Source organism: Myiozetetes cayanensis, unplaced genomic scaffold, assembly GCF_022539395.1.
Source record: "Myiozetetes cayanensis isolate MyiCay16 unplaced genomic scaffold, myiCay2020 scf34, whole genome shotgun sequence".
Lineage (NCBI taxonomy): Eukaryota > Metazoa > Chordata > Aves > Passeriformes > Tyrannidae > Myiozetetes > Myiozetetes cayanensis.
Genome location: NW_026087566.1, coordinates 3,064,719 through 3,083,696, shown reverse-complemented (window position 1 = coordinate 3,083,696; position 18,978 = coordinate 3,064,719).

Genomic DNA, 18,978 nt, shown 5'->3' with positions numbered 1-18,978 from the left:
CACGGGCGAGTCACGGCAGGCAAAGGCCTCTCCAGGGCTTCCCAGAGCACTGCAGGAGTGAATAAATACCTCCACCCCATCCACCTTCCTGCCAGCCCAGCCCCTGTGGTGTCTCCTGAGCCTCTGAGAGGTTTAATTTACAGGACTGACAGGTTGGCCCGTAGGAAAGGCTCGGGAGCAGGCAGGGAAACACCTCTGGAGCCTGGATTAGACAGACCCAGGGCACGTCTCTGAGCTGCCATTAATTAACCCTGCCCTCTTGGAGCCAGGTCTGCCCCAGCACTGAGGGGACAAGGCTGGAGCAGCCAGGCTGGTCATGCCTGCGGAGCTCGTGTGGCCTCTGGTCGGGTCATGGCACGGCTCTGCCGTGGGTCACTCGGAGCTCAGGCGGGCAGGATGCCCACCTTGGGAAACCACCTTGGAGCTCTGTGTGCCATCACACCACCAGCTCTGCCCCGGGTCAGTGGGACCCTGGGTGAGCAGGATGCCCACCTTGGTCTCCTGCCCGGGGGCTCGGTGTGCCATCAACGCCGCCGGCTCTGCGTGAGAAGTGCAGCGCGGCACGAGGGCTCGGAGGGAGCGCTGGTTAAATATAAAAAGAAGAGTCATTCCAGGTCAAAAACGCAAGCAAGATGGAGTGAAAATTGGATTCTCCCCTGGGGAGAAGAACTGCCTGGCTCCAGTCAGCGTCCGCAAGACGAGGCTGGTTTTAATTTAAGTAGGTACAGAAATAACGTGCAGGATGCATGAACCGGGGCTGTCGGGGCTTCCAGGAGCATGCACGCAACAGCTTCCCTCCTCTCTTGTACTCCTGCCCTGAGTTTTTGATCTTTCCTATGCCTGATGCTGCCAGAATTAGCCTCCAAACCTCATTTTTCCTCCCTTCCCTTCTCTGGGTTGAAGCGAGAGGTCTCCCAGGCTCCTCACAGGAATTTTGAGCCTCGGTTGTGGGCTCTTCTGCTTGGAGAGGCAGAGGAGAAGGGCTGTGGCAAAGGAGGGGGATCACAGGGTGGGTGTTGGCCACCAGCACGGCACAGCCATGGGACAGGTAAATGTTGCCCACGGACATCAGGATTTTCCAAGAGCAACTGGGAATGGCAGTGGCCCCGTGGCCACGAAGGGGACGAGTCATAGATTTTGGATGCAGATGGACACTCTCAGAAAGGCTCCTGGCAAGGCATCTCCCTTTTGCACCAAGAGACCCAGTTTGCGGGGCAGGAGCTGCAGCTCGGCCCAGTAACCCCAGTTCTCCCCTCCACCTCCAGCCCAGTCCCCCCCGACATGAAATCACGACCCCCCTGACAGGAGAAGGAGCAGGGCTGGGGCTGTCAGGAGCGGGACCGGAGCACCCACGCGTGTGTTTGGAGGGCTGCAGGGCGCTCCTGGGCGCGGTGGGAGCAGCCGGCGCCCCGGGGCCAGGGCTGTGCCGACACACCCCGGCTGGGCGATAAACGCCCTTCCCAAACCCGCCGGGCACGGCAGCAGCCCCGCCAGCCACGCGGAGCAAAGTCCCTTCTTCCTGCTCCATCTGCCGGATCTCGGGGAGCCCGGTGGGACCCCCAGGGCTCTGCCCCGGCATCAGATGGGGCAGGGTAAGAGCGGAGCTGGCAGCGCTGCCCCGCAGCATCCCCCGGCAGCTGCAGCAGAGCCCCTGGGGGTCCCAGCGCGGATATTTGGAGCTCAGACATACGAGCTGGGACAGAGCCTCCTTCCCTGCCTGCACAGACCCCAAAACAGCTCAGCCAGCTGCCAAATCTGGTTGTTTTTCCTTGCAACATGAGCCCTGAGAGCCTCCCGATGACAAGCCTGTTACACATCCCCCCGCCAGGAAGGGCAGAGGGAACTGCTGGGACACCCAGGATTTCCAGAGCTCATTACACCCAACCCGATCACAGCGGGCCACTTGCCTGGATTAGCGGGGCGTGCTGAGGGGGGTAGAGGAACAGAAGTTCCCATGGTTATGCTGTGTTTTTGCCTGCAGAGCTGAGAGAGATGTGGTATCACATGGCAGATATTAATAAACACCCCCAGCTCTGGGGGGTTCCAGCACCTGGGCATGAGGCAGCTGATGCCCGAGGAGGGGCTGCCCTCCCGCGCCAGGGGGAGAAGGGGTGGCTGTCAGAGCCTCCTCCCTTGCTCAAACACGAGCAATTAGGAAGTTCAGCGGCAAAAGAAGTGTTTGTGAAATCCCAGGCAGCATCTTGGTATCTGACCAGCCCCCGGAGCCGCACGACGGGGCAGCATCTCTGTGAGCAGTGCCAGGGGAGGATGTTTTGCTCTCCGGCACATCCTGAGAGCATCCACAGCAGAAGCCACCCCCGCCCAGCGACCTCCCTGCAGATCCCCCGGTGCATTGCCTGTTTAGCAACATTTCAGGCTTCTGGAAGGGTCTCCAGGGATTTGGAGGAGGAGGGTTATTAGTAATGTTGAAATCACTCCTCTGACATCTCCCACTGCCTTGCTCCCTTTTCCTCTCCAGGGATGGCTCTTTCCCCTTTGGCAAGAGCTTCTCTGGGTACAAGACGAGCAGCAGAGTCTGGTCCCCCTTCCCAGGAGAGGTCCCAGCACAGCCTGGAGGAGTTTCCCTTCCCCTCTTTGTGGGTAAGCAGTGGATGTAGGAGGCTCAGGGACAACAGCGTCTTTGGAACGGGGTGTCTGTCCAAAAATAGACTAAATTAGCAAATCCTAAGAATGTTTGAGACGAGTTACAGGAACATGAGGCTTTCAAGACACATGAACAAGCTCCTCGGGGCACCAGCCAGGATTTTTCCCTTCTGAGACCATGGGCACATCTCCCTTCATCCCTTGTGGGATTCATTCATGTTAGACAAAGGAAGCTGTGGTTGTTTTCCTGCATTTCAGACGTGCCAAGGGAAGGGAGAGGATGGGAGCTGCTCCACGGGGGGCTCTACACACTCCAGGTGTTTCAGAAGGGCTCTGTGCCCCTGCACTCCCCCAGGCACACCCTGCAGGGCTTGAAACCTTGGGAAGCAGCAGAACTGCTTCAGGCTCTTCCCTTGGGCCCAAACAGCACAAGGTGGGATTAGATTCTCTTCCTCCCCTCCTCAGACCTCCATCTTCTTCCCAGTACATCACCTACACTGGTAGAGGATCCGCAGTGCTCCTGCCTGGAGCAGTTCCCACACCATCCTCCCGATGCTCCTTCTCCTCTGACACATGGACAGAGCCCCAGAACCCACTTCTGGTTTTGGTTTCACAGCGTTTGTGTTCCTGACCCGATTCCCTGAGCGCTTTGACCTCCCCGACCGTCTGCGGTCCCGCAACACCCTGAGCAACCCACACAAGCCCCGCACCAACCTCTGCCCCAGCCACTCAACACTTCTGCTCCCACGTGGCACTTTTATTGCCTTGGAGTCTGCACACTTCCCACACCCCAGCCTCCCACGGGGAGGAGGCAGGAGGCACTGGAGCAGCCGCTGGGACACGCAACAAAACACGATCCCAGTTGTGTCCCCCCCCGGCTGAGCCCACTCGAGGCTGTGAAGGAAACGTGCAACAGACAACAAACACCACTGGAAACCTTAAATATGCTTCAAAAGGGTGAGTAAGAAAGGTAAATGCTAATGTCATAAACCCCAGAGACTGCTGAGAAAACCCCAAAAGCTTGGCTGGAGCAACAAGCACAATCCCAACTGTTCCTGCCCGCACTTCCCCATCCCGGATCCGCTCGGTCTCTGCCCGCCAGCAGCACTGCCTGTGCAGGAACAGCCATGCCTTGGTTTATTTGAGACCCCTGCAGCAGATTCCTCCCAAGGCACAGGAATAATCCCCACCTAAATGCAAAGCAGCAGCAAGAGGGATGATGGAAGGGAGGAATGCAAAGCAGCAGCAAGAGGAATGATGGAAGGGAGGAACTGGTACGAACTGTAGGGCTAGCATGAGAACTGAGGGGAAAGAAGGACTTGGAAGAGGCATGGCAAAGGCAGAGATGGCCTTGCAGTCTCACTCTGAGGTACCTGGGCTGCAGCAGCTCGTCCCCACTCCTGTGCACGGCTCTGCCACAACACCTCCGCCAGCACCTTGAGCTCATAAACCACAAGGGTGGGTGGGTCTGTGCGAGGCCCGGGTCCTCTGGGAGCTGGGATTTAACCGGAGCCCAGTCCCTCCCACCTGGGCTGAGCTTCACCGCCCCTCTGTGCCCCGCAGGGAGCAGCCCTGCTCAGGCCAGATGTGATGCAAGAGGGAAAGGGAAGACCCAGACGCTGAGTTTGGGATAGACCCTGGAGCAGTGAGGGGCTGGCGAGGGGCCAGGGTGTCTCTGGAGCCCTGGCACAGGAGGGCTCCAGGCAGAGGCTGCCAGCCAGGCTGCTCAGGGCACGGCTTTCAGGCAGAGCAGAGCAAGGTAACGCTGCTCGGGGAAGGTGGGGAGTTGGTGGTGCTGCTGCTGCCAAGGATTGTCCTCTGCCCCTACAATCCCCTGGGCCAGCAGCAGCCCTCTCCCAGCCCTCAGCCAGGGCACTGTCTGTGGGGAGAGAACTGCTGGGGTCTGTGCTTCAGCCTCCTCAGACCTTGGCTGTGGGCTCTGACAGTGAATGAAGAGGAGGCAACACGCACAGACTCCTGCTGGAGCATCGGAGTCGTGGTTCCTCCTGCACCTTTCCAGAGGTACCAGCAGCTCCCACAGACCTGTTGTTGTTGGGAGGAGCGGTGGAAAGAGGTGACAGCCTGGCCTGTGTCACTGCCTCGTGGCAGAGGTGTTGCTTTAAGGAGGGAGACCGGACCAAAGGGGAAGAAATTATCTTCCGTCTGGCTAAAGGGCATCTGTCACCTGTCTGCCCTCACCACCAGCACTGGAGTGTTATCCCTGCTGTGTTACAGGGAGAAGGTTGAGAAACATATTTAAAGGCAAGCATGTCTCTAACACATGTTTGCAGTGTCTGGGCCCGACTGCTGCACTCAGCATTCCCTGACTGGGAATGGGGGATAATAAATAACCCCCAAGCATCCTTCTGGATTGTTGTACATCTTGGCTCAAGGGTTTCTTCCAGTTTCAGTGGGCACAGAGCTGTGTAGCAACCTTTTAAACCATGTCTCTGAAATACCCTTTTTCAAGGAAACTGCCTATTCTGCCCATAAATGCCTTGGGCTCACTGCAGTGTTGCCACACCATGAAGGGACCCTTTAAAATGTTTGATTTTATCAGTAAATAGGCCATATAAACTCCCCGCCTTTAAATTCCTTCATCTCACTTTACAATCTTTCCAGTGTTTCATTTACTATCAGCCATTGTTTTTTCCTGTCCTTACATTCCTGGGTAAACATTGTGACACTGCCAGCACGGCCCCTTTCCATCTGTGATGGCCATGGGATTGCAGAGGGAGTGATTTCCCGGCAGCTTTCCTTTTCCTGGCTGGTGAAATTCACCTGGATGAGGTCCTTGACAGATGGAATTTCTAACCTGGAGGATGTTCAGTGTCACACACACATCACTGGGCCCTGAGTGCAGCTGAGGGAGCAGATGGGGAGTAATGTTGGGGAACCATGACCTGTGTTGGGTCCCTTGAGCTGAGAAGATTCTCTCTCCTGGGGTGCTCAGGCAGTTGCAGAGGATGGGGAAGCAGAAGGGATGTGGGGAGAGGAAGGTTTTGGCAGTAGAACAAGGTGTCTCCACACTCTGGTCCTGTTGTTTGCAGCCAGCTCTGAGAAACACCCAGGCTTCAACTCTGCTCTGGAGGGTTCATGGCCCTGGGAAACCCAGTAGGATAAAATGTGTTCCTCCTTTGGAAAAATCACCCCAAAGTGACCCTGTGCTGGACCACCCCTTCCCACTGCCCTGCTCCAGCCAGCACCGGGGTCACGGAGGTGGGAATTGGATGGGACCTGCCTGTGGAGCTGGGGTGGCCCCATCAAAGGAAGGTGCTCCCAATGCACTGTCACCTTCCACTGTCAACTTCCACTGTCAACTTCCACTGTCAACTTCCTCTGACATTAACATGCTCAGCAACCCAGAAGTCAGTGCAAAGCTGTTTGCTGTGTGTTCCCATCCCGTGTTGGCCCCAGGCTGAAGAGGCCCCTGTGTCCAGGAGTGATGCAATTCTCTGTCAGGGCAGAGAGGTTGTTGCTGCTATTGGCACTTAGGAAGCCAAACTGCAATTCCTGAGCTGCTCTAATGTTGCTTTCCTGTCTTTTCTGCCTGCTGCTCTGCCTGCATTGTGCAAGGCGTGAGGAGGTGCCTGGGGGAGCGGTGTCTGTAGAAAATGGCTTGTTTGTGGCAGGGCTGTCAAACTCCTCCCCAGCGCTGAGGCAAACAGAGACGTTGCAAGAGCCCTCAGAAAAACCCCCACCACTCTGGCTTTGACGTTGCTGGTTTTGCAGCGAGGCCAAGAGGTTCAGTGGCTCCTTGGCCAGGCTGTTGCATCTTCTTTGTGCTCTCCAGATCCAGGGAGGATTAACAGGAAAAATTAATGGGGTGCACGGAGGGTTGTCCGTGCAGAGGGGTGTTCTGCCCTGCCCCTGGGGATCACTCCCCACTGGTGTCACACAGGAGTAAAAATCTTGCACTGGGGCTCTGTTACCCCAGTCAGAACCCGGGTTATGCTGCATTTACTGCGGATGTTTTGGATTGAAGCAGCAGCGCCTGTGACAACCAGCCAGTCACCTGTGCAGGTGAACTTACCCTGCAGTGAGAAATCCCACCAGGAACAGGCCCCTGCGTCATCCTGGATTTTCCCACCCTGAAGGCTCTAAACATTCTTAGCAAACAGCATATCCCTAAACTTTATAAATGGTTGTGCAGTTGTGCAGGTGGGCAAGATTGTGGTATCACAGCTCCTCCAAGATTGGGATGGGGTGGGGTGGGATGGGATGGATGGTCAGCAGCCAGTAAATGCCACTTTTTTGTGCCCAGGAGAAAGCAGAGGGAAATCAGGAGTGGGAGCCTGACTGGGGGGGGAGCACTCTGGTTGCGGCTGGAGATGGCCAAGGAAAACCAGAGTGGCCCCAGGAGAGGCTGGAGGAAGAACAAGAGAAGGGGAGAGCGACAGAGTCACTCCCACAAGGGTTTCTGAATGTGTGGTTCCTTGTCTCTGGGATTTGAACAAAACAAACACCCAGACACCGGTGAGGGGCCCAACATAAAAGAGAATTTTCCGAGGAACAAATATTGGTTATGAATAAGACTCGGGAATGCTTCCCTGGAGTGCACCTGTGCAAACGAGGAGAAAAGGATGAAACATCCCTCTCTTTGTCACCTCTGCCTGGAACTGAGGGTTTGGTTCTTGTGTGAAGGGAGGGGATCCATGGCTGCAGGATGGGGGGGCAATGTGGGAACAAGGGATCATCCTCCTTCACCCTGGGAAGCCCCCTCAGCAGCATCCGTGGCAGAATCCTCTGTGACCTCCTCTGCCTCTTCTTTTCTTGGCTAAACCCGACCTACCTGTGCAGAGCAGATTCCTCCAGGCACGGCCCTACCCAGGACGTGCTCATCATAAAGGACAAAATATTAACCTGACAGCTAAAAAAAGAACAAATAAAATGGGTGAGTTGGCCCCAGCAGCTGCTCTGCCCGGTGTCCTGCCTTGCCACTGACACCGCCTCCCTGTCGCCTGGCTCTGGAAAAACTTCCAGAAGTCTGACCTGGGAGAAGTGAAGTGACAGCACATCCAGCAGCTTCAGAAGTGACACGGGGAGTCGACTGAGCAGTGACTCTGGGCAGAGAGCAGATCACTCCTACCTCCCCCCTCTCCTCTTCCTCACTCCTCCAGCCTTCCCCTCCTCTGGGGACTTTGAAAATACAAGAAAACATGTGAAGTGCTGCAAGACCTGCCTGAAAAAGCCACAGAGGGCCGTGGCCTTCCTGAGATCGATGGCACAGCTGGTACAAGCAGAGCAGGTCTGGGCAGCTCGCAGGGGACCCTCTGAGGGGTTCCTGACCAGCGGCACCGGGCAGGGGCGAGAGCCATGAACGCCCACCGAGGTCTGGAACTGGGTCCTGCTGCCACCTCCAAACACCCCAGACAACCCCAGAGACACCCTGAGCCAAAGCAGCCTGGCTGGAGCAGGTGGGCACAGAGTGTCCAGCACTGCTGGGCTGTGCTGAGCCCGGAGTGTTCAGCTCTGGGGGGTTGTTGAGCTGCCCAGTGCTGGGGACCCGAGGACAGGCTGATGCCAGGGCAGGGCCAGGCCCTCACACCTCCCCCTGAGCCCCGTGACCCGCAGGGCTCCTGTAACAGCCACGTGCAGGGACCTCAGGGCTTCGGAATCCTCGCCAGGTGAGTCACCCCCTTCTCCTGGAACAACAAAACATATTTACTCAGAAGGGTGACGAGGCCCCTTGGCACCCCCGAGGGGATGTTAATCAGCCTCCTCTCACTGAAAAAGGACCTTTTGTTTTCTAGACCTCACAGGGAAGGTTTTCTCTGCCTGAAAAGTGCGAGGCTCCAGGGAAGTGCCACCATGACTGGGAGCACCGGTGGCAGTCAGAGAGCCAGGGAAAGGAGCAGCTCCCTGTGCCCAGCCCTGCCCTGGGGGGATGCCCAGGGTGCCCTGAGCCAGCAGCTGTGTCTCTGCAGGAGGGAACTGAAAAGCAGGGATGGCCCAGGAGGTGCCAGAGGCATGGACTGGGCTCACACAGCTCCGGGTCTCTGCCTGCACACGCCGGGAGCTGTGAGGGGAAAACCACTGACATCAACAGCACAGGATGAGGCCCCACTGCTGCCCTGGATGGGCAGAGCTGAGGTGGCAGCACCAGGTGGTTCCTGCCTCCTGCAAGGAATTACCTGGCTGTGCAGGGGGAGCCCTGAGAAAAAGCCCTTTTTTGGGCAGTGCTGGGTGACACTGGGAGTTGGTGATGTGTCAATGAGCCCAAAAGAACACTGGCACCTCGAAGCTCCAGGGGACACTGAGGGTGCTCCTGCTGCACATAACTCTTCCACCATCCCCCCAGGGTGCACGTCTTGGATTTCTCTGGAGTGTTTCCCAGGGATTGGAGACTTCAGAGCCAGCAAAGGAGTCTCCACAGCCTGCATGTGCAGAGGCATTTTGCTCTCAGAACTGCAAAGAATTAGGGACTGGATTCTTTCCTTAGCAGCAAGCCCTTTTCCTGAGGCAGAATTCTACGCACCATTTCTGGTGAGGAAACCTCACATGGGGAATACCTGCCTCCAGGTTGCCGTGGGAGGGCAGGAGAAGGCGGCACAGGTTGTCCCACATGGCGTCATCCATCATCAGAAGCTGGGACGTCATTGTCCAAAGCTTTCCCTGGAAAGATTCTTCCAGGATCCGCCCCGGATCCAGCCATGAACCATCCTTACACGGGTGTAAGGCACTGAATGATTCATGGAGCCACCACAGGCGCATTTCAGCCCGTGCCAAGTGACACCATCACCTCGCAGAGTCATCACAGACCCGTGTTGGCCCCGGAGCCGCCTCTGCCAGCAGAGCCCTGGGAGCCCTCCCTGGGTTGCTCGAGGGGGGCTCTGCAAACTGGGGGTTCTCGGGAACCAGAGGGGCTTCCCAGTGCCTGTGCCACACCCCTCACCAACCCCACAAGGACAGGATGGTGTGAAGGCACAGGCCCATTTACCCACATGGGACTGTAACATGGTGTTTCCAGGGGAGCAGCCGTGCTCTTCTCCTGCTGCGAGGAGACTCCTCTGGGAGTCTGTTTCTCTATTCACTGGTCCCCAGGCACTGCCTCAGGCTCTGCCCCCAGCCAGCCAGATCCAGAACACCTTGGACACCTCCAAGGAGCATGTTAGCCATGGATCAGCAGGCATTTCCACCCTCCTTCCCTACAGGGCTGTGGAGATGCTGCTTGAAAAAAAAAAAACAAACAACACACTTGGAGCCATTCCAGTAAATATCAGTTCAAAATCCCAGGGATTTCCAGAGGAGACTGTCCTGGTCACTCCCCAGCTGCGCTGCCTGGCAGCAGGATTCACTCTTCCCAGAAAGCCGGCAGCAATTTCAGCATTAAATCCATGAGTTGGTTCAAACTCTCAGTGGCTGCTGACTATCCCAGGGGAGCTGTGTGCTGGGAGAGGCCTCCAGGGCACCTTGGTGAGGAGAGGGCCCTCTTGGAGGAGAAATCCTGCAGGAGAGATCCTGGAGGTGTTTGTGTTTGTGTGTGCCCAAAGATACAGAGGCTTCTCCTCTGCAGAGCAAGATCCTCGGGGGGTTTGTTTCCCACCAGTGCAAGGCTGGGCTGTTCCCCCTTTTCTGGCTGTAAAGAGGCCCCTAAATCCAGCTGGCAGCTGGGCCCACAGCCCAGGGATGCAGGTGGTGATGGAGCAGGGATGGAGGGATCACACCTGTCCCTGTTTGCGCTCCAGTGCCCTCTCAGCAGACGCATTTCTGCACACACTGGCAGCACAGCGAGAGGAGAGGCATTAACCTCTGAGCTATAGCTGCTGACAGCTTCCAAGCAAATAATCCCGGAAAAGTTCTCATCTCCAGGGTAGAAGGCTTGCCTGAGGTTTCGTGGTAGGTGGAAGAAGAAAAGGGAATGAAACCCAGCTCTACCCACCCTGCCTGGACTCTCCGTCCCACCTCAGAGCTGCATTTTGAACTAATACCACCAATTTTCCCTTCTCCAGGAGTGAGACTCCTGCAACCCCAGGGGCACGGAACCGTGAAACGGCTTTTTGTCTCGGAGCTGGCGTCCCTGTTATCAAGGTGAACTCAAGGAGAACAATTGCTTTCCACTCTTTCTTCCCCCTCCACAGTCAGCTCTGTTTGCTCTTGCCGAGGTGCCCCACGCCAGCGCTGATAGGGGTTGGCAATTCACGGGAATTGCTCCCACATTTGTGCAACGGAAAAACCCGTAAACCCCACGAGGAGGGAAGGGAAGGGAAAGGAAGGGAGAGGATTCTGGGCACGGCCAGGAGTTAATTATAGCTCCAACTGCCAGGAGCAGGGGTGAGGAGGAACAGAGCAGGGACGGTGCAGGAAGGGGAAAGGTGCGTTGAGGGCCCCCGGATGGGTGCAGTAACAACGGGCTGGAGAAGAATAGGCTGATTATTCTGGGTTTACTGGGATAAAGTGGGAAAGGATGGTGAGATAGGTGGGGATCATTCCATGCTGGAGGGCTGCCAGGAGCTGTGAGTGGGACAGGGAGGTGCTGAGGGTGCAGCTCCCTCTCTGCAGGGCCAGGCACATGCACGTTTCCCGCTGAAATCCGCAGCGGCCTTGGAGAGACTGAGGATCAGGCACTCTCCCAGCAGCTGTTCCCAGATTTTCCCTGGCAGAAGAGCTGGGCTGTGATCTCAGAATCCGTTTTCCACCCTGAGCCCCACGCTGGCCTTGCCCAAAGCTTCCCGGTGCTTCCTGGGAAGCAGTCATTTTCCCTCGGATCCCTGTAGCCCGGGCACCACCGCACCGGGAATCACAAGGTGCCGTTTGCCCGTGCCTGCAGCCCAGGGAAGCGGTGGGGCTGCCCGGGTGGGCTCACATTCCAGGGAATCCCGGGACAATGGGAGCATGGCTGGTGGCTGCAGGCACTGCCAAGGGCTGACTCACAGCTGCCGACACTTGTCACGCTGAATCGTTTGGTATTTATGGGAGGCTGTTCACACCCGCAGAGTGGGGCACAGCGGGGCCAAGGGCTCCTCGGAGAGTTCTTCGCCCTCAGCTCTGCCCCGCAGTGCCCTTGATCCCCCCCACGGGCTCCAGGCTGGGCCACTGCCCCGGGAAAGAGGCAAAGGGACGGCTCTTTGTCCCGGCCAAAGCTCTCCCATTCCTGTCCCACATGCTCCTGCAATTCTTCCTTTCCAGGCTTTGCCCTTGGCTTGGGGGTGCAAATGGCTCTCTGACGGCGATGGCCAGGCCATGGCATGGGAAAATCTGGGAACAGCTGCTGGGAGAGTTCTTGATCCTCAGTCCCTCCAAGGCTGCTGCAGATTTCAGTGGGGCTGAGCTGCTGGAAGATGGAAATGTGCATTGTGCCTGGCCCTGAAGAGAGGGAGCTGCACCCTCAGCACCTCCCTGTCCCACTCACAGCTCCTGGCAGCCCTCCAGCACTGAATGATCTCCACCTATCTCACCATAACAACTTGATAGCAGGGACAGCTCACAGCAAAGCCCTGAGAACCCCCCTGCAGGGTGAGCAAATGCCCCTTTGTTAAACGTTCTTGGTTTTGATGTGGAGAACCCACTGCTCCTTCTCTTCCCAGCCTGGCCCCTGTTATTGTCCAAGTCAGCAGGAAAAGGAAGGAGTGGAGGCCCCCACGGTTCCTTTTCCTGCCTGGAGCAGGGGCAGGTCCAGGGGCTGCTGGGCTGGGCTGTCCCCTCTCCCTGAGCTCCAGGGACCACCACGATGACACCCTTCACCAGGCCCATGCTCAGGGCCAGGCAAAGGAGAGGAAGCTGCTAATGGACTGTAATGGAGCTGTGAGGATCCTCCCGGAGGGGCCTGAAAGGGAGAAAAGCAGCGAACTAACACTCACTCGCTCTTCCAGGGCTGTTGTGGCTGTCACTCTCAGGCATCCCTGGGGGTCACAGCTCCAGTGGATCAGAGCAGAGGAAGATCTGCAACTGCAGGCAAACCACAGAGGCAGGTGGGTCGGGAAACCTGGGGTCAGGACCACCACTCTGGAGGATTTTGGGGATCTCCCACTCTGCCTTGCCAGGATCCCATTTGTGCCAAGTAACACTGGCATCTTTCTCTGCAGAGGAGCCCATGGGGGAGACACTGCTGGGGCTGCATCCTGGGCACAGGGATGGGCCTGCACCAGGGCCAGGAGTGACACAGCAGCCTCTTCTATTTTTGTTCTGCCATTAGGAATTTTCGGTGCTTTTCTCACGACAAAAACGTGCTGTGGGAAAACACAACAAACCCCGAAGAACTGCTCAGTATTTACAAAAACGGGACGGTTTGCCCCTGGGTTTTGTCGTTTCCCTGCATGTTTGTGAATTAGCACTTGTCCTCCCCCTCTGCCATTGCCAGGGGATCACCCAGGGTGTTCCAGCTCGGCAGCCGCGGCACGAGGAAGGGATCAGCTCCCAGGAAGGGATCAGCTCCCAGGGACCGACCGCTCCGCACCGCAGTGCCCTTCCCTCGCTCCGCGGGCGGGTCATGCTCTATTTATCGGCTCATTTCCATACCCGAGTGCTGCAGTGCTGCTTCTTCCGTCCCTGCGAATTCCAGTGCCACGGGCTGTGCCAGCAAAACGGGCCTGGGAACGAGCTCGTGACATTGGGAACAGCTGCCCCGCTCCGGGCTCTGCTCACATCTCAGCATCGCCTCGGATTTGCTTCTCTCCCTCTGTAACACACACTGGGAGCTTGGCTCCCGTTTCCAAAGAGCTCTGGGACCCTCAGGAGATCCCACAGCAACAAAAACCTCCGTTCCCCCTCCTGGTTTCCAGCTGGGCTTTCCCTCTGTGTCGTTCGTGGTTTGCAGGAATAGGAATTGTGCTTGATGGCCACTGACAGGATGTGGGTCACCAGGATTTACCTGGTAAAGGCTGTGTTTGAAGGAGAGGCTGCCGACTGCTGCCAAGAATGTTCTCTGTGGATTTCCCGGGCATTCCCTGCTCCCTGTGGCAGCGGTGAGAGGTGGGAACAGTGTCTGCTTGGGAGCCATGAGGACATCCTAGCACTAAACTGAGCTTTTAGACCCTTAACGAAAATACTGAAGGGCACCAACTGCTCTGCTCACTCCAGAGTGACACAGCCTGGAGCTCTGAGACAGATTCAGAAACTTTTTTGGGAAGTAATACAGAGAAAAAAAGCACATAAAAGGTTAATCAGGGCTTGATCCCGGCGGCAGCTGCAGCTCCTGCATCCCGCTGCAGCTTCACTCCTGGCAGCACCGTCCTGCATCAGCAGCTGGGTTCGTGGAATCACGGACCGGTTTGGGTGGGAAGGAAGGGATCTTAAAGCCCATCCAGCCCCAGGCGCAGGGACACCTTCCACTAACCCAGGTCCGCTCCACTTCCCGTCCAGCCTGGACGCTGGCAGTGGCTGGGGCGGGCTCTGCATCCATCCCGATGGATGCGCTGGATCCGCCGGTCTCCGGGTCCCTCCAGCGGCGGCGGGAGCCGCGCCCGGCGCCGGGACCGCCAGGGGGCGCTGCGGAGGGGGAGGGGGACAGACAGGTGACAACGCGCGCCCAGGTGAGCCCAGGTGAGCACAGGTGAGCCCAGGTGAGCACAGGTGAGCACAGGTGAGCCCCAGGTGAGGTGAGGGCACCTCTCGCGGGTCGCTGTCGCCGGCACGTTAAAGGCAGACCATCGCCCGCTTCTCCTCCTCCCCCGATTTTTATTTTTTTTTTTTGGGGGGGGGGCGGTTCCTCAGAAAACAGCGGGAATCCCCCGCCCCCTCTCCTTGCACGTGTCCCAGTTTTCAGCGGCCTTTGGGAAATGTCTCGATGAAGCACCTCGAGGCCGGGACGGCGCGTGGGTTCTGAGCCGTGCGGGGGAGGCGCGTGGGTGGCGTCTCGTGGGGGGGGCAAAACACCGAAGTGTTTTGGCACGGGGGTGTGGGAAACCTTTCCTTGGTAACAGATTTGACGTCGCCGAGTGTTTACTTCCATACAGTTTTGAGGGGGGGCTGTGGGCTCTGGCCCTCGCAGGTAAAAGCCGGTGGCATAGGTGGGGCGAGTGGGGTTGTTTTTGTTCGTTTGTCTTCTGCAGAAGCCACAAAAAAGGACTTTTTTTTTTTTTTAAACTATGCAAACTAGAGGAAAGAGGCAAGACCCGAGCAGATAAACCCGCGTGGAGCCAGGGAGGTTTCAGTTTGCAGAGAGCAGATTTGGGGGTGAGCTGTGGGGGGAGTTAAATTGCCCCTCACACATCTGGGAGGAGCACAGAGGTGCAGAGGGAGTGTCTGAGGGGTTTGGCCACCCTCCTCTCAAAAAAGTGCCAGAAATAAATGTGTTTCTGCACTAAATTCTGTAAGTTTTCCTGTGTGTCTTTTCTGACAAGTACAGAATCATGGAATATCATGAGTTGGGAGTGTCCCCAAGGATTGAGTCCAACTTCTGGCCCCGCACAGGGCACCTCAAAATCCCGCCCTGTGCCCGAGAGCATCATCCAAACGCTCCTTGAGCTCCGGCAGCCAGGGGGGCCCATCTGCTGTGGGAGTTTCTGTCCCAACCTCTGCCAGCTGAGGCTTCCCCAGGGCTCAAAATTCACACCCCTGTAACGTTCGTTCCCACCTGCACGTGGGTGACACATCTTCGAGTCATCACCCCAGCGAGGCTGTGATAACGGTGCCTTCCTCAGCTCGTGTTTGTTGAAGCTGAGGTTGAAAAAGCACCGTGAGGCCTCGTGAGGGAAAAAATGCGTGTTTGTAAAATTTGTTTGGAAAAAAAATCGTCTTCTGCTGCCCGACAAATCCCTTTTTTTTCTGGCTGGGATTTTTCCAGAGCAGCTGCACCAGAGTTTCCCACAGGGTCCCACGGGGTAGGAGGTGGCTGGAAAAGTTCTCTAGGTAATCTGGGCATGAAGCCAGTGGAAGATGGTCCACGGGGGGTGTAATTTTTACAGGAAGATGTAGGAAACACGATGAAGTTTAGCCCTGAGCACGGATTATTGGAATCGCATGGAAGAGGCATGGACTGATCCAGAGGGAAAAATCAAGTGAATCAAAACTGTTTTCAAATCACTCCTGGTAGATTTAAATTAAACCAAAGTAAAACAGCTGTTCCATTTGGCCTGATTGCTCATGGAGGGATTAACTGTGATTGCACTGATACGATCTGAACCCACACCTTTACTTCAGGGGTAAGTTTTCCCGAGTTTTTGCCAGAGTCCTGGCTTGGAGGGCAGGTGGAGTGTGTGGTGGATCACTTCCCAGCCGTTCCCACATGGTGTCAGCAGCTCTCAAGGAAAGCACTACAGGGTCCTGGTTGCCCGTGGAGAGATCAGGGGTTGGCTTGGGATCCCTCTCGCAAGAGGAGGGAACTTGTGAGCGAAGGCAAGAGGAGAGGAGAGTGGCTCTGAGGGAAGGACATGGATGAGATCGACGTCCCTGCTCTCCTGAAAAAGCCCAGCTCTGTCTCTGCTGGTTACCAGGGCTGGGATGGCCATGGCCAAAAGGGGACAGTGAGCGTGGATTGTGGGTCACCTGAAAGGTTCCTTTTGCATTGATGGTGATAAAGGGGGTTCACTCCCTTGCCAGAACTCGGTAGCAGGTCCCTGGGTTGGGCAGGTACCAGGAGCCCCTGAGGGGGAAGCAGCTCTTCTGCAGAGCTGATCTCTCACTTGGGCACCGCCTCTGTGCCCGAGCAGCCCTGGGGATGCTCCCGCATCCTGAGGTCCCTTCCAAGCCAAACCACTCTGTGATTCCATGATGACTTTCTCTGGCAGGTCCAACGGCCACAGCCCGTGCAGTGCTCTGAAGAGGCTGCCAGAGGTAGGCAGGAGGCTCTGGCAGCCTTTCAGGGCTTGTTTGTGGTGCTGGGGAGACCTTTCTGTTGGTTGTTCTGTGCAGCTCCAAAACAGCCTCACGCCTCCGGCTGTTTGGGCTGCGCAGGCAGCGCTGGCACGTGAGGGGAGGGGTGTGGAGGCCCGTCAGGAGCTGCTGGCAACACAGCTGGATGAGTCTTGTACGAGTCTGGTGCCTTTCCAGGTCTGCTGCAATCACCCCAAAGCCCGGTGGAAGCCACATCTCAGCTCTGGGGTCCAGCTCCACAACTCCCACCCTCTGTGCGAGGTCAGGGGGGGGAAGTCTGAGCAGGAGCCTCGTGGGCTGTTCCCCTGTGACCCACCAGGACCCACCTGCGAAGGTGTGAACGTCTTCAAAGGGGCTTGTGCAACACCCGTGGAGCTGAGCGCTGGTGCTGCCTGGGTTAGTCATCCACAAAGAGCTTTGTTTTTCCTCTCCCCCTCCCCGCCCTGGCACAGGGGCTGAGGCTCTTTCTCACTGCTTGGTGTGGCCAAAACTCAGAGAAAACATGTTATCTCCTAGGGAATCAGTCAACTCTCCCCTGAAAACATGAGTTTCTATTTGTGCAGCTCTGGCAGTTGGGTTTTGCCCCGGCAGGGTTGGATTCTGCTGGTGTAGCCCCAGAGTACGAAACCAGGGCTGCTGGGACACGTGTGCACACCTGGACACGTGTGTCTGCTCACTGAGCTTCCCCTGGGGATGGGAGATTCTCTCAGGAGAAGGCACAAAGCCGTGGGTAAAACCTGCAGGATGCGGGAGCTGGAAATGGGTGGGAGAAGTTCTGATTTTGGTACAGGGCAGCACGGGCAGCCTCCAAATCCTGGAAGGCTTTTTTGTCCATTCCACTGGGAATACTCGGCCTCTTCCTCCCCTGCAGGATGATTCTCCTGCAGAATTGTCCTTCATTCTCACAAGTTCCCCAATAAAGCTCATAACCACCCCAACGATTCATTTCGTGCCGGCGCTCGGCGGCGCAGAAAGGAAAGTAACTCTCTGCTCGTTATCTTATTTTAGACAATTGAATTCAAAACAAAGCAGCAGGAAGGGAAGTTTCGGTTCCTGCGCACGGGAGGAGCTGCACGGGCTCAGCAGTGACAGAGCTCGAGCCTGGGGTGGCTCTGCAGCTGCCCTGCACGTGGAGCCCAAGGGCTCCCTACCTGTTCAGACCTGAATGAGGTTTTTGGAACAAGCCCTGGCGGTGACAGGTGGTGGTTTAATATCGAGATTCGGCTCCCCTGCTTGGGTAACGCTCAGCTGTGCAGAGCTGGGGTCTCTGTGAAGGTGGGAAATGACTCTGGGTGAAGGGAAAGTGGCGATTTCTACCAAATCTGAGCACGTGAAATTGTGTTTTTTTTCAGCGAGAGGCCGGGAGGGCTCCCACACGTGGTATGAGCACAGAGCCAGGTCAGTGCTCTGCAAAGGGACATTGGACCTCGTTTTAGTGCTTGGGGAAGGAGCAGGACAGGCTGGAGCCACTGGGGACACAACCCCCACTCCAGGGGCTGTAAGGTGGACTAGGAGTGGATTGTGCTGCTGTCATTAAATGCAGCATGATGCTGTTATTTCTAGTTATTTTTCCTTATAATCTGTGTGTTCTTGCCAATAGCTGGCTCTGAGTTGACCCTGCCACCTTCCAATCCATAAAAAGTCCCGGTCAGCCCCTTTGATTTACTTTCTTTGAGCTCATGAAACTGCTTGTGATGACACAAAGGGGCAGGTGAGTCTCAGCCTCCTTCAGTTTCCCCAGATCCATCTTACAGTGGCACTGGGATGGACAGAACCCCCCCACCACTGTCCCCTCTGCAAGCTGGGGAGGAGGACAGTTGGCTGTACAAGAAGTTCTCCCCTGAGGAGTGACACCTCCACCCCAGAACAGGAGTGGGGGTTATTTTTCCCTGTAAAAGAAGCAGTGGGGAGGAAGCCATGGCCCCCTCTCAGCTATTCTGATGCTGCAGCCCTGCCACCACCCTTCCTCGTCACCCACGGGCAGTATTTTTAGGGTTTGTTTGCCTCACCCAGCTCCAGCTCATTCTTTCTTAGGGTGACAAGGACTTCCCTCCCACAGCTCATCAGAAACCACAGCCCTGCCTGGAGAACTTTCCCCTTCCCTTTCCCATCAATCAGGTCACGGTGGGGAGCAGCACCTGGGACAGCACAAGGAGGGAGGGGGACACACCAGTGCCTGCTCTGGGGTGGATGGGAGCAAGTGCCAACTCCCCCAGGTTCCAGTTCACCTCCTCCTCATTCCAGTGTACCTCCCACCCAGCCCAGATCCATTTGGCACACTAAGGGCTTTCAAGCCATAACCTAAAAGCATCCATGTGCACAGATGAAGAACTGTCAGGGAAGGAGAAACGATCAGCAGCAACGCTTACCCAGAGCAACGGGGAGTCCAGGGCTTCCGAGGGATGAAGGTTTTCACCAGTAACGTGGAAATGGGAATGCAGGAACCACCCAGACTCCACACAGCTGACCGGGTGGCTGCTGTCTCTCCTACTTTTATGTAGTTTATGGCAAACCTGTGGCCCTTTTCTTCTCGAACCTCTGGGCCAGATGCTGAAACTCGCCTCGTGCTTTCCCTTTCGGGAGAAACCGTGAGTCGTGGTCGCTCAGTGAAAGCAGAAATGG